Here is a 13,293-nt window from a genome sequence, read left to right as displayed (position 1 = left end):
CAGCAACTTAGTGAGGCCCTAAGCAACTGAACAAGATCCTGTCTCCAATTTTTTTAAAATTTAAAGGACTAGAGATGTGGCTCAGTAGTAAAATGCTCCTGGTTTCAATTCCTGGTACTAAAAAAAAAAGAAAAGAAAAAAAAATGCATGGGAGTACACACCTGTTATCCCAGTACTAGAGACGATGAGTTAGGACAATTGCAAGTTTGAGGCCACCTGGCAATTTAGCAAGATCCTGTCTAAAAAAAAATAAAAAGGGCTGGGGATGTGACTCACTGGTAGAGCACCTCTGAATTCAATTCCGAGTAACACACACACAAACACACACACACACACACACAGTACTCAGCAATATTTTTTTTTTAGTGGAAGCAAAATATTGGAAATGACCTATGGCAGATTGTACTTTCTAAAGATGGAAACATCAAAGTATTCCATTTCCCATGCTCTTTTCTTATTTTTTATTTTTATTTTTGGTCCTGGGGCTTGAACTCAGGGGCACTTTACCACTGAGCCACATCCCCAGCCCTTTTTAATTTATATTTTTGTTTAGAGACAGGGTCTCACTGAGTTGCTCAGGGCCTTGCTAAGTTGCTGAAGCTGGCTTTGAACTCACAATCCTCCTGCCTCAGCCCCCCAGGTTGCTGGGATTACGGGAGTGTGCCACTGCGCCCCTCTCCCCATGCTCTTCTTACAAGGTGATGTTGGCACCTCCCCTGAGAGGTAGGGTCTATTTCCTCTCCTTGAACCTGAACAGAGTTCTGTAGTTGCCACAGTCCACAGAATACAGAGGAAGCCGAGGTGACAAACATATTGCTAGGTTATGAAAGGCAGGGCCTCTGAGACAGCTTGCACTGGGGAAAGCCAGCCACCACCTCCTGGGGACACCTGGGCAGCTCTGTGGGAAGGATCCCATGCAGAGCAGAGCTGAGGCCCCAGCCTGCAGCCAGCACCCACTTTCTAATCACCTTAGAAAAGGACCCTCTGGTCCCAGGTAAGCCTTCAGATGGCAGCAGCCTCTGACTGCACCTGGCTGCTGCCACATAAAAGCCCACCAGGGACAAGTGTTTAGCTGGGTCCTTCTCAGATTTATGACCAGCAGAAACCATAAGAGGAAATAAGTTCCTGTTGTTTTGCTTTACTAAGTTTTGGGGTAATTTGTTACACAGCCATCTATGACTAATACACAACTTACATGTTCATCAACTGGGGACAAGGTAGATATATTATGGTACATGCATAGAATGAAATTCTGTGCACTACTGACTTGGAAAACTCTTCAGAATAATTTGTTAAGTGAAAAATACAAAGAACAGAATAGTATAAAAGATACTATCATTCATGGAAGAAAGTTCGAGATGTGGGTGTATGACAGTGTTAAAGCATGCTTATCATCTCAGTGACTTGGGAAGCTGAGGCAGGAATTTGAAAGTTCAAGGCCAGTCTCAGCAATTTAGCAAGACTCAGTTTCAAAATAAAAAATAGAGCACGCCTGTAATCCCAGGGGCTCAGGAGGCAGAGGCAGGAGGTTCTCGAGTTCAAAGCCAGCCTCAGCAAAAGCAAGGCACTAAGCAACTCAGTGAGATTCTGTCTCTAAGTAAAATACAAAATAGGGCTGGGGATGTGGCTCGGTGGCCAAGTGCCCCTGAGTTCAATCCCTGATCCCAAACAAGTAAATAAAATAAAACATAAAATGCGATGGGGATACGGTTCAGTGTAGAACATCCCTGACCTCAGTCTCCAGCACCACAGAAACAAAACAAAATGTAAAGTTCAAGTGCATTAAATAATGCTTTCTCTTCAACTCAGAAATTTCACTTCTAGGAATTTATCATTAGTAAATAATCATAGCAAAGATTTAACTAAAAGGAAAAAGGAAACTAAGTATTCAACCGTAGAAGTGTTGACCCTCCCAGGGCCCTCTCCTCCTCTGCCCAGCTAGAAATAGCTTCAGAGAAAATGATTTCATGCCCTGTGAAGTGATCTAGATAGAGTAATGGATAAGAAGTTATGAAATGGCACTAGGTAATCTTATCTTTCACGTCCATAGTTATACAAATGGAGATTAAGATGTAGATGAAGACACAGAAAAAGCTAAAGATAGAACTAGAAAACCAAATGTTAACTGATGATCTCGGGGAGGTTCCCCGATCATCCTTGATTTCCTTTTCTTCTTTTCAAGCCATCTCTTTTCAACGACAAACATGCTACTTTGTAAAAGTGCAAGCACTAAAAGTTTGTCTTTAAGAATTCACTAAGGTGCAGCCAAGGTGGCAAGCACCTGTAATCCAGTGGCCCTGTCTCAAAATAAACACAAAATAAGGGCCGGGGATGGGGCTTAGTGGTTGAGTGCCCCTGGCTTCAATCCCTGGTATAAAGGATTGAAAAGGGATCTGGGATGTAGTTCAGTGGCCGAGCACTCCCCCAGCATGCTCCAGGCCCCGAATTCAATCCTCAGTACTGCCGAAAGAAAAAAGTAAAAAGTCTTTTTAAAAGTAAAATAAAAGGGTTAGGGATGTAGCGCAGAGGTAGAGAACCTGTGAGTTCAATCCCTAGTTAAAAAAAAAAGAAAAAGAAAAAGAAAAAAGAAAGAAAGAGCCAGGGACACAGACTCACACACCCAGACACACTCCCTGGGTCACAGGGAGGAGAAGATGGCATCTACAAGCCAAGGAGAGAGACCTCAGAAGAACCCCACCTGTGACACCTTGATCTCAGGCTTGCAGCCTTCAGAACCACGGGAAAACGTTTCTGTTGTTCAATCCGCCATCTAGGGGCCCTTGTGTGGCTGCCCAACCGCACTAAGATGCTGAGCTTCTTGGGGACATTTTTACCTACACTTTACATAAGATCAATAAAATGCCCATTGTCCAGAGCAAAGAATAATGCCTTCTGGTGATGACATGGAGGGGTGACGCTGGTGGCGATAGTGGGGGACCTTGGGCACCTCCCTGCAGGCTGCAGCTTCCTACCTCTGGCCCTCCCAGCAGGCACAGCCTGGAGCACCAACAGCCTGGAGCACCCAGGGCGGCTCCTGATGTGGCCCCCAGCTCCCCATGTGGACCTGCAGCCTGGCCTGAGGCCCTGGCCCGCCCTGTCTCCCGGTTCTCTCCATCCCCAGAGATTTGGGTACCAACAATCACACCTGGAAGATGGCTGCTGGTGTGTCCAAGAGACTGTAAGGCCCTGAGCTTCTAGATGCTCAGGTCACAGGCTTCAAGGTGTCAATTATATTAAAGTGAACCTGTTGCTGAATGCTTGGTCCTTGTCCCCCTTGCCAATCCAATAACAAGGACATTATTTTGAGAAAAAGAAGTTTTATTGCTTTGTTAGTAAAGGAGAAACACAGGGGACTCCTGTCCCAGAGGCTGTGATTCTGCCCATCAGCAGGAACAGGGGGCTTTTAAAGAGGTGATTCAGAGGCTACATTCCGTGTGTTCTCTGTCCAGAGTTGGAATTCACTAGTTAATTTGGGAGATAGTCATTTCTGAGATCTGGTGCTGTCCCCAAAGTTTGAGTTACTTGTCCCTGTGGTGGGTGTGTGCTCAAGGACAGATAACTCTGCCTAGGATGGGGAAGAAAGGTAATCCTGTTCCCCTGAGATGAGGGAGGGGGAGAGATTAGGGAGGAGCAGGGAGAGAGGAGGAGAAAGAAACCCACGCCCATTTTAAAAATCAGTTGGGGTGGTACAGGAGCAAGCCATGTTCAGAGCATAGAGTGGACACTGGTACACAGCGTATCACGTTCAGTTTACACGACTGTAAGAGCTGGGTTGCAATTGCCTGGTTAACATTTGGTGGGCATTTAATAATTTCATTCTGACTATATACTTTTCTAGTTTGGGAGGTATTTATGGCTGTGTATGGCTTGGGGCCCTGTGACCCACAGAGACGTTCCCAGGATCCCTTCCAAGGAGGTCCCAGCACAAACTATACTCCTGGCCCAAGGGGAGCCTCCAAAGTACCCAGGGTCCAGGGCAAGGCCCCACCTCCTTCGGCCGATGCAGGTGGCAGGGACAGCTCTTTCCTCTGTAAACTCCATCCTTGGTTGACTCTTACCTCTTGCTTCTTGTCCACAGGACCAGAAAAACCAAGGGCTAGGAGGCTCACTAGCCATTGCCAAATCCAAACCTTCTCCCCATTGCCAAGCTGAGAAAACCGAGGCCTAGAGAAGGCAGGGTGACCTTCAAGAGCACCCTTGCATTTCTCTTGGAATTTGAACATGAACTCTGCCCTGGGCTGAGCTCCTTTGATTGCTCAGGTAGAACCCCAGGGCGGGGTGTCTCTCCACCCTTCCCTGATCCCTGAGACTCCCAGGTTCATGGTCATCCCAGTCAGCCTGCTGTCTCTCTCTCAGCAGCACTTTGCTGAGGCCAGAGGAAAGGCCATGGCTCTGCTCCAGGTGCAGAGAGAATCTCGGGCTGCCAGAAAAAATACAGGTTACCAGTTAAATTTGAATTTCCGATAGACAACAAATAACTTTTTTTTTTTTAATTTTTGAGACAAGTTTTCAGTAAGTCACAAGACCAGCCTTTAACTTGAGATCCTCCTGTTGAAGCCTCCCCAGTAGCTGGGAGTTCAGGCGTGTGCCACCACACCTGGCTAACAGATAAACTTGAAGCTTCCAGATGTTCCAAGTGGAGTTGTTCGTCTGAAATTCAAAATTAGCTGGACTTCCTGTATTTTTATTTACTCAAACCGGCCACCCTGTAAGGGTCCCCCCTTTGGTTGGGCCAGCCTCTCCCCGCTGCAGCTGTGAGTTTTCTTACCCCCTCAGCAGCGTGAGTCACCCAGCTGTGGACCTTCAGGCAAATGTTTTTGAACTGAACAGCATCATGGTTTTGGGGAATCCCCCACTGTCCCCAAAACATGTGTTAGCATAGCAGAAGCCCTAAAATAATGTTGTGGGAGAAAAACAGAAAATAGAAAAGGTGACGAGAATTCAAAATGCCCTGGGGAGGGCTGGGGCTGCCTGAGTGGGACGAGGACAGCCATGACCGGAGCCCGGCTCTTCTCCACAGCTGGCTTCGCGCACCGTGGGAAAGCGAGGACCAGACCTTCCCAGGCACCTCCTGTGAAGGTCCAATATTCTCCCACTTTTCTGCGAAGAGGTCTCCTAGGAAGGACAAGCCAGACAGGTGGCTTGACTTGAAGGATACTGATTGTATCTTCCCCCTTGGGATCATCGTGAGGATCAGAGGAGGAAATTCATGCAAAGTGCTTGGCACGGAACATGGCACACAGTGAGCGCCCACAATCAATGGTGGCTATTGTTCTGAGCATGGAAGGTCATTACCCCCAAGCAAGTGGGTTTTTTTTTCTTTTTTTCCTGTGCTGGAGATGGAACCCAGGGGTGCTCTACCCTTGAGCTACATCCCCAGTCTTTTTTATTTTATTTTTTTATTTTGAGACAGGGTCTCACTAAGGTGCCCAGGCTGACCTTAAACTTGAACTCTTCTGCCTTAGCTTCCCGAGTCCCTGGGATTCCAGGTGTGCGCCACCATGCTGGCAGGAAGAGCGCTTTCCACGCGGGATGCCCCTGACGGAGGGCAGGCCACACTTCCTGCACGTGTGCGCGTGTGTTGGTGGCGTAAGGGGGCAGAGAAAGGGAGGCCGGATGGGGCCTCCAGAGCCGCGGGTCTTTTGTTTCCTTGCCTGGAATGTCCACCGTGGGCCCTGGCGAATGAGCTGCGGCTGACCCTGGGTGGGAAAGCCCCTGCAGCTGAACTTCTCCTTGAAGCCTGGGCTCTGCCCCAGCCCTGGGTTGGGACACCTTGGCTTCTTAGAACGAAACGGAAAGCCCTCCGGAGAAACTCCACCACTTCCCCTTCCTCGCTAAGAGGAACTTGGAGTTGCCCTGACAGGAAAGTCTTGGTGGGTCTTCTCGGAAGCCGCCACCACTGAGCCACTGAGGAAAACCGCAAGTGGAGGACCAGGCTAGAGGCCAGGCAGGGGGAGGATCAGCCATTGCCAAAGCCTTCACCTCAGCCGCAGGCAGAACAGGGAAGCAGTCAACTCCTCTTCAGAGGGGCTTCGTGCTGCCCCCCTGGCCCTGTGCTGCCCAAGGTCCCTTCCTAGTACCCACCAGCCAGGATGGTCCTGTGTTCAGCGTCAGGGACTCCCCAGCTCTATCTCCCACCCATCAAAGCGCCCAGCTCCCACCCCTCGGAGAGGCACTGACTCTCCTTGGAGGGACCGGGTGGGAGCTGTACCCTGGAGCTGTCTCGGACACCCTCGTGAACTGAAAACAGGGCATCAGCTGGGCACATGGGGATGCCTGACTTGGCAGGGAGGGCTGCAGGGACGGCTGTCCACTCTGGTCACTGCTAGACTGGAAACAGGCCTGTCTCTAGGGTTTGGGGCGCCTCACCAAGGACATATCCAAGGACAGCTGCTGTAGCCAGGAGGAACAGGTCACAGGGACACATCACATCCAAGGCCCAGCACCCCAAGGGACTGACAGACCCTTGGATCCTGAGTCCTAAGCTTTGGTACAAATGCGTCGGGATAGTGTCACACCAGAATCTGGCCACCACCTGTGGGGACAGAGTCCAGACTCTGCAGCTTGTGCAGGACCCTTTGCAGGAGCTGGGGTCTCCCTCCCAGCTCTCCCTGCAGGCTTGGCTCTGGCTGGCCCTTGCCCCTTGCCCCAGCCATCTCCTGATCAGTCTGAGACCAGGATTCCCTGGGGAAGGATTCCCTGCTCCAACCCCGGTCTGGATGGGTTGGGGTGCCTCCGTGACCTCATGGGGTACATCCCTCTCGGGACCCTAATCCATTTCACCTTGTGATTACCGAGTCTCACGACCCTCACCCTGCCTGGAGGCTCCCTGGTGACAGCTGTGTAGGCTTGGCATATCTCAAAGAACATTTGATAAGGGAACAAATGAATAAATGAGAGAATTTGGTGCTACCAAGTCTTGTGGCTGAGGGCCCCACGTGTCCACAGGCTCAGACATCCACGTGTGGACAAGTACGCCCGCGTGCAGCGGGAGGAGACACGTGCTGCCGCCTGCCATGGTGATCCTGAGATGTGCCTCGGTAGGTCCGTGCATTTGTCCCCGGGCGTCACCAATGACGATTTCTGGCCAGCAGGTGGCGCTGCGCCCCGCCTCTGCGGTGCTCGTCCACCCACACCACCGCCGGCTACCAGGACTGCAGAGGCCTCTGCAGGCTCACGCAGCCCACCTCCCTCATCCCACAGGGAACCTGGGCTGCCTGGGTCTCCTGGGGAGTCAGTCTGTTTTTTCCCAACCTTGCAGACAGGGCTCCGGCGCGGCCGTGCCCCAACTCCAGTTCAAGGCCTGCCTGTGCAGTCTGCGCTAGCCCTGAGCCGGACCCAGCAGGGCAGCCGGCGGATGCAGCTGCAGAGCAGAGGTTAAGGGCATGGGTTCCAAGCGGGTTGTCATCCCAGTGACATCGGGAAACTGAGGCAAGAAGGATCACAAGTTCGAGACCAGCCTGGGCCACTAAGAGAACTACTGTACCAAAATAAAGGGGCTGGGGATGCCGCTGAGGGTGGAGCACTTGCCTAGTAGGTGTGAAGCCCTGAGTTTGACCCCCAATATCACAGGCAGACAGTCGCCGGCCCCACCTCCAGAGACCCAGACCCCCTCGGCCTGGGGCGGGACCTGGGAAGGTGTTGCTCCTGCTGCTTCTCCAGGGGACCACTTTGGGAATCACGATTTTTATAATCAAGTCAGGGGAGACACTCCATTCACGAGTAGGGCCTCCCACAAGGACAGAATGGAGGCCGAGGAGATGGGGGGCCACTCCAAGGCTGCAGGGGTCTGGAGACAGCCAATGCTCGGCCTAGGCGGCAGGAAGGGGAGAAGGAGGGCCACGTGGAGCTCGCTCTGTCCTGCAGCAACTGTTCCCGCCCCGCCCCGCCGGGCGCCTGCAGTCCTGGGGGGGGGTAACCAGGGCGCGGGCCGGCGGGGACTGCCTCAGTCCACGTGGCCGCAGCTTTCCCTGGAAGAGATGGGCTGGTCGGTTCTCGTTCCTGCCTGGCCTCGGCAGCGCCTCCGCTTCTGGGAACTCACATTTCCTCTCTTTCCTTTTTTAAAACGAGATTTTAATCACACTGTCAGAAAGGTAACTCGAGGCCATCTTAGAACATCAATACAATGCAGAAAAGTGTAAAAAAGAAAATGATAGTGACCCAAGATCCGGAGAAAATCGTGGTTAGTTTTTTTCTGGGCTGGGAGTGCAGCTCTGGTAGAACCTTTGCCCGGCATGCTGGACACCCGGGCTTTGATCCCTGGCAATGAAAAAAAGGGGGGAGAGTTTAGTGTATTTCTTTTCTGTATATGTGTCTGCCTCTGCAAAATATTGCATCCACTTGACATTGTAGCATAAGTCTTGTCCTTTGACATTAAAACTCTTGGGAGAGCTGGGTTCTGTGTGCGTACCTATAATCCCTGCTACTTGGGAGGCTGTGGCAGGGGAATTTTGAGTTCAAGGTCAGCCTCAGCAATTTGGCAAGACTCTGTCTCAAGGGGCTGGGGGTGTTGCTCAGTGGTAGAGCACTTGTTTAGCAGGGGTTCAATCCTCAGCTCTGCAATAATAATGATAATAATTCGGCCACAAAATTCAAAGTAAGAAGGGTTGGGATGTAGCTCAGTGGTACAGCACCCCTGGGTTCAATCCCCAGCACCAGAAACAAAACCCAAAAAACCCTCTTAAGAAACATGAATCTGGGGCTCGGATTGTGGCTCAGTGGTAGAGCACTCGCCTACCATGCATGAGGCATTGGGTTCTATCCTCAGCTCCACGTAAATGTAAAATAAAGATATTGTGTCCACTTAAAACTAAAAGATAAATATTAAAAAAAAAAAAAGAAAGAAACATGAAACCTGAGGTTGGGCACAGTAGTGCACACCTGTAATCCCAGCAGCTGAGCTGCGACAAGAGGATCACAAGTTCAAAGCCAGCCTCAGCAAAAGTGAGGTCCTAAGCAACTCAGTGAGACCCTGTCACTGAATAAAATACAAAGTAGGTCTGGGCATGTGGCTCAGTGGTTGAGTGCCCCTGAGTTCAATCCCCAGTACCCTCCCCCACGCCCGCCCACACACAAAACCTGAATCTGTCAAGTGCAAGGTTCAAGGATGGGTCCACTTGGTTCAAACAGGTCCTAGCTGTTGGACCGCAGGCTGTTTATTTATTTATTTAGCTCTTCTCAATAACTCTGCAGTGAAGGCAGGAGGCCGGGTGCTTCCTTCATTTCTGATGGCTTGCTCAGGAGAACTTTCTAGAAGGGGACTCACTGGTCAAAGGGCATTAACACTTTCCAAAAAGGCTGCACTGGTAGATGGTACCAGCCAGGGTGGGAGTGTGGTGGCAGTCTGCTGGGCTCAACTCACATCAAACCTGGGCAGAGTCGACCTCCTCTTCTTGGAGCCCAGATTGTCTTGACCCCTCACCCTCCCCTACCCCACGGTCAGCCTGGGACTACCTTCAAAATACCTCCTGCTGGATGCCAGGGGCACGGCTGTAATCTCAGTTTGAGGCCAACGTGGGCAAGTTAGCAGGACCCTGTGTAAAAATAAAAATTAAAAAGTGGGGGTGGGGGGCCTAGGGATGCAGGTCAGCGGCAGAGCACCCCTGGCTCCCATTCCCAGTGCTCCAGAATACATCCTCCATGAAGCTCTCCTTCCCTGGCCACCACGACCACCGACCACCGATAGCTCATTGCCTCTCCCAGACCCCTGCCCCCTTAAAGCCTCCACAGCACCAGAGTGACTGTTTTACTACACTTGATCCTAGCCAGAGGCCAAGAAGCGATCAAAGCAATTCTTTTAAAACCTAGCTCAAGGGCTGGGGTGTAGCTCAGGGGCAGAGCATTTGCCTAACGTGTGCAAGGCCCTGGGTTCCATCTCTGGCACTACTGAGGGGAAAAAAAGGGGGGGGGGACCCAAGGTCAGCTCAGATCAATTCTCAGCTCAAAAATCTTCCAGCCTTTCCCATCCCACTTGGAGTGAGGGGTGGGGTAAAGACCTTACCTTGAACTACAAGCCTCTAGGATCTGTGCCTCCCCACTCCCATTGCCTCCTTCCTACCAGTCTAACTCACCGCCACTGCTCTTCCCTACTAGATTCCCTTCTTCCCTCAAAGCACCTCCAAGCACATTCCTGCCACAGGGCCTTTGCACATGTTGCCCCCACCCCCACCTTTGTTTCCTCAGACATTTACAGGGCTCTTCTGTTTGAAAGTTATACATAACCACAAGCAAATATTTTGGAAAGGCCCTCCTTCAGCACCCCCTCTAAAATAGCACCCTGACTCCTGTTTGTTCTCTTACCTCAGTGGTGTTTCTGCAGAACACTGCTCCCTGATTGGATTACTATCTGCCTTCCCCAGGAGAAGAAAGCCTCCGTGAGGGCAGCAGTCTATGTTGTTGGCTTCTGGATCCCAGCACCTGGTAGACTGCAGGTTCACAGTAGGTGCTCAGGGAACACTGCAGAAGGGATAGCTGAATGAATGGTGCCTGTTGTGACTCCCCTCCAGACGCTGCCTGATACCTCTAGGTCCCCAGCTGGTAGGCTGTGCCTGGCATGGGGTAAGCACCGTGTAACGTCTGCCGTACAGATGAAGAGAGCAAGGAACTCAAGGCGGGCGCAAGAGACCACAGCCCAGGGTGGAGATTCAGAGGCACCCCTGCCACTCGCCGTCAAGTGACCTAGGACACGTCGCTCACCGCTTTAAGCCTTTATCATCTATAAAATGGGCGTGACGATATCTGTGCTGTGGGCATCACTGCGCCTGGCCAGTGAGGATTCGATGCCAAACATAGGCCAGAGGAGTCTTGCCCACGTCCAGCCCCTCCATGAGGCTGCAGGGACCTCAGTCTTGCCGGGGCGACACTCCTTCCTTGACCCCAGAGAGTCCCATAGAGAAAAGCCTGTGTGCCCAGGGCCTGCTGGTGTTTCCATGTCGGTCCCCTCCTGGGATGACAGCAGCCCTTGACACTGAGCTATGGCTGACCGTCTTTGCTATAGACACAAACAACTCCAACTTTAGTCTTGGGCTGTTTGGTTCTGGGGAGGGAGGGCCTCAAGTGCCCCACCTGAGGGGGCGGGAGACACTCTGCATTGGCCAAGGTCACCAGGGGACTGGGACCTGGCCAGCCTCTTCCCGGGCATCTGCTGCTTGCCCTCGCCACATGCCCTGGGCTGCGGGGTGAGGCCTGGGGACCCACCTGCGTTCCTTGCTCTGTGTGTCCATGATCTCATCTCAGCCCTGCAGCCACCCACAGAGCAGGAGACTCTGCCGCGTGCTGCAGATGAGGGTAAGAGGCCCTGCCCTGGCATGGTCAGCTGGCCTGGGCTCGGGCAGGCGCCCTCATGGGCCCTGGGCTCCAACCAGGCAGGAGTACCGTGGTGGTGGAGGTCACCCCACCATTGATCCTATCCCTACACTTAATGAACTGACTGATGGACCCTCCTGCAGGCCGCTGGTCCGTGGAGGGTCCTAGCGCTGGCCAGACTCAGCTGTCTTCCCTCTGTCGTCCCAGGGACTCAGAGAGGGCTAGTTGACAAACAGGCCCTGGCAAGGAGGGGCGTGGGCCGAGTGAGCGAAACTCCTTTTAGGAAGATCTCAGGGCCAAGGTTGAGAAACCAGAGTCCTGCCAAGGCCTGGGGGCGTGGAGAGCCCAGGTGAACCACTCAGTCCTCAGGAATGGGTCGGTCTCCAGAGGAGGAGGACACTTCCTCCACCCAGCCCAGGGTCCTGCTCAATCCTTACTGAGGAGTTTCCTGGCGACAGGCAGTGACCTGTCGGCTGCCTGTGTGGGAAGCCGCTTGGCGTGGCTCTCACCGTCTCATTAGCGGTGATTCACCCAGGACTCACCTGGCTGTCGGAGACCTGTCCCACTGTGCTGGAACCAGCTGGGCAGGCACGCTTGGAGGGCTGGGACCTCGATCCTCTTGCTCTCCCTCCTCCGTGGTGCCCAGGGCAGGGCTGGCCAAGAGCACAGTCAGAACTCAGAATTCTTTCACTCAACCAACAAGTATTTATTGCACACCTACTCGATGCCAGCCATTGTGAGGGGTGCTGGGGATACAGAGTGAGCCAGGCAGACCCAAATCCTGCCCTCCTGGGACCCACATTCTTGTGGGGAAAGTCAGTTACACTTGACCACTGAGCCACATCCCCAGCCCTGTTTTGTATTTTATTTATTTATTTATTTATTTATTTTTTTTAAAGAGAGAGAGAGAGAGAAGAGAGAGGGACAGAGAGAGAGAGAGAGAGAGAGAGAGAGACAGAGATTCAATATTTATTTTTCGCTTTTTGGCGGACACAACATCTTTGTTTGTATGTGGTGCTGAGGATCGAACCCAGGCCGCACACATGCCAGGCGAGCGCGCTACTGCTTGAGCCACATCCCCAGCCCTTGTATTTTACTTAGAGACAGGGTCTCACTGAGTTGCTCAGCGCCTTGCTTTTGCTGAGGCTGGCTTTGAACTCAGAGATCCTCCTGTCTCAGCCTCCCAAGGCACTGGGATTAAGGGGTGTGCCACCGCACCCGGCTTTTTTTTTTTTTTAACTGGGGATTGAATCTGCGGGAGCTATACCATGGAGCCACATCCCAGCCCTTTTTATTTTTTATTTTTGAGACAGGGTCTCACTACATTGCTAAGGGCTTCACCTAAATTGCTGAGGCTGGCCTTGAACTTTTGATCCTCCTGCCTCAGCCCCCTGGGGTAACGGGCATGCGCCACGGCGCAGTGTCCGAGAAACTCTTGAAGAGGGTGGGCGCTGTGCAGGCAAACGCCTCCCTGTGGGGAGGACGCTTCAGGAGCAGTGCGGAGACCCTGTCTGAGCTGAAGCAAGTGGGCAAGGGGAGGGGCAGAAGCTAGGGCAGAGAGGCAGGAGGGGCCCTGCGCGGGTCCAGGCGGTCTTTGTAACAATTTTGTCTTGAATTTGGTAAAAATGTTCCCAGGTTCCCCCAGTTGAACCCAAGACCAGTTCCCAGCCTTCTCGGCCCAGCTCAAAGCTCGAGCTAACTCATGGGTCAGGGGTGATCTCCCTGGGAGGGGACCCTCCAGCAGGGTCCGGGTGGCAGAGGGAAGCTGGCTGTGAAGAGTATGAAGAGGACCCAGGCTGTCTGGAGAGCAAGCACCTGCTACAGAGAACTTCTGTGGGAGGGGGAAGAAACAGCTGGAGCTGAAAAAGCTCCGCCCACCCCACCCGGGGGTCCCTGCAGGCTCCTCTTGACCACACCCCGTGGACGCTCAGGACTCTGCCCCACTCTCTACTCTGGGCCTTTGCACATGCTGTCCCTCTGTGCTCTGGT

General features: G+C 52.5%; 1 long non-coding RNA gene across 6 annotated transcripts; it reads right to left on the bottom strand.

The window, feature by feature from the left end:
* Positions 1-3,330: 3,330 nt before the first annotated feature.
* LOC124096779 (uncharacterized) lies at positions 3,331-12,147 on the bottom strand. 6 transcript variants are annotated; one of them, XR_009227365.1, is made up of 5 exons: positions 10,300-11,165; positions 9,454-9,533; positions 8,161-8,259; positions 4,769-8,055; positions 3,331-4,650 (listed from the first exon to the last, which is right to left on the bottom strand). It is a non-coding gene; the product is annotated as an uncharacterized LOC124096779 (long non-coding RNA). The 6 variants fall into 6 exon arrangements; XR_009227364.1 differs by having other exon boundaries at positions 3,331-8,055; positions 10,300-11,111; XR_006853001.2 differs by lacking the exons at positions 3,331-4,650; positions 4,769-8,055 and adding an exon at positions 11,847-12,147 and having other exon boundaries at positions 8,089-8,259; positions 10,300-10,455.
* Between the last annotated feature and the right edge of the window lie 1,146 nt (positions 12,148-13,293).

This window comes from Marmota monax, unplaced genomic scaffold (genome assembly GCF_021218885.2).
Source record: "Marmota monax isolate L192 unplaced genomic scaffold, Marmota_monax_Labrador192_F-V1.1 WCK01_AAM20220418_F8-fsc00127, whole genome shotgun sequence".
In the NCBI taxonomy this organism is placed as follows: Eukaryota; Metazoa; Chordata; class Mammalia; order Rodentia; family Sciuridae; genus Marmota; species Marmota monax.
The sequence above is the reverse complement of the archived record's forward strand: the minus strand, read 5'-3'. Positions and strand labels throughout refer to the sequence as shown.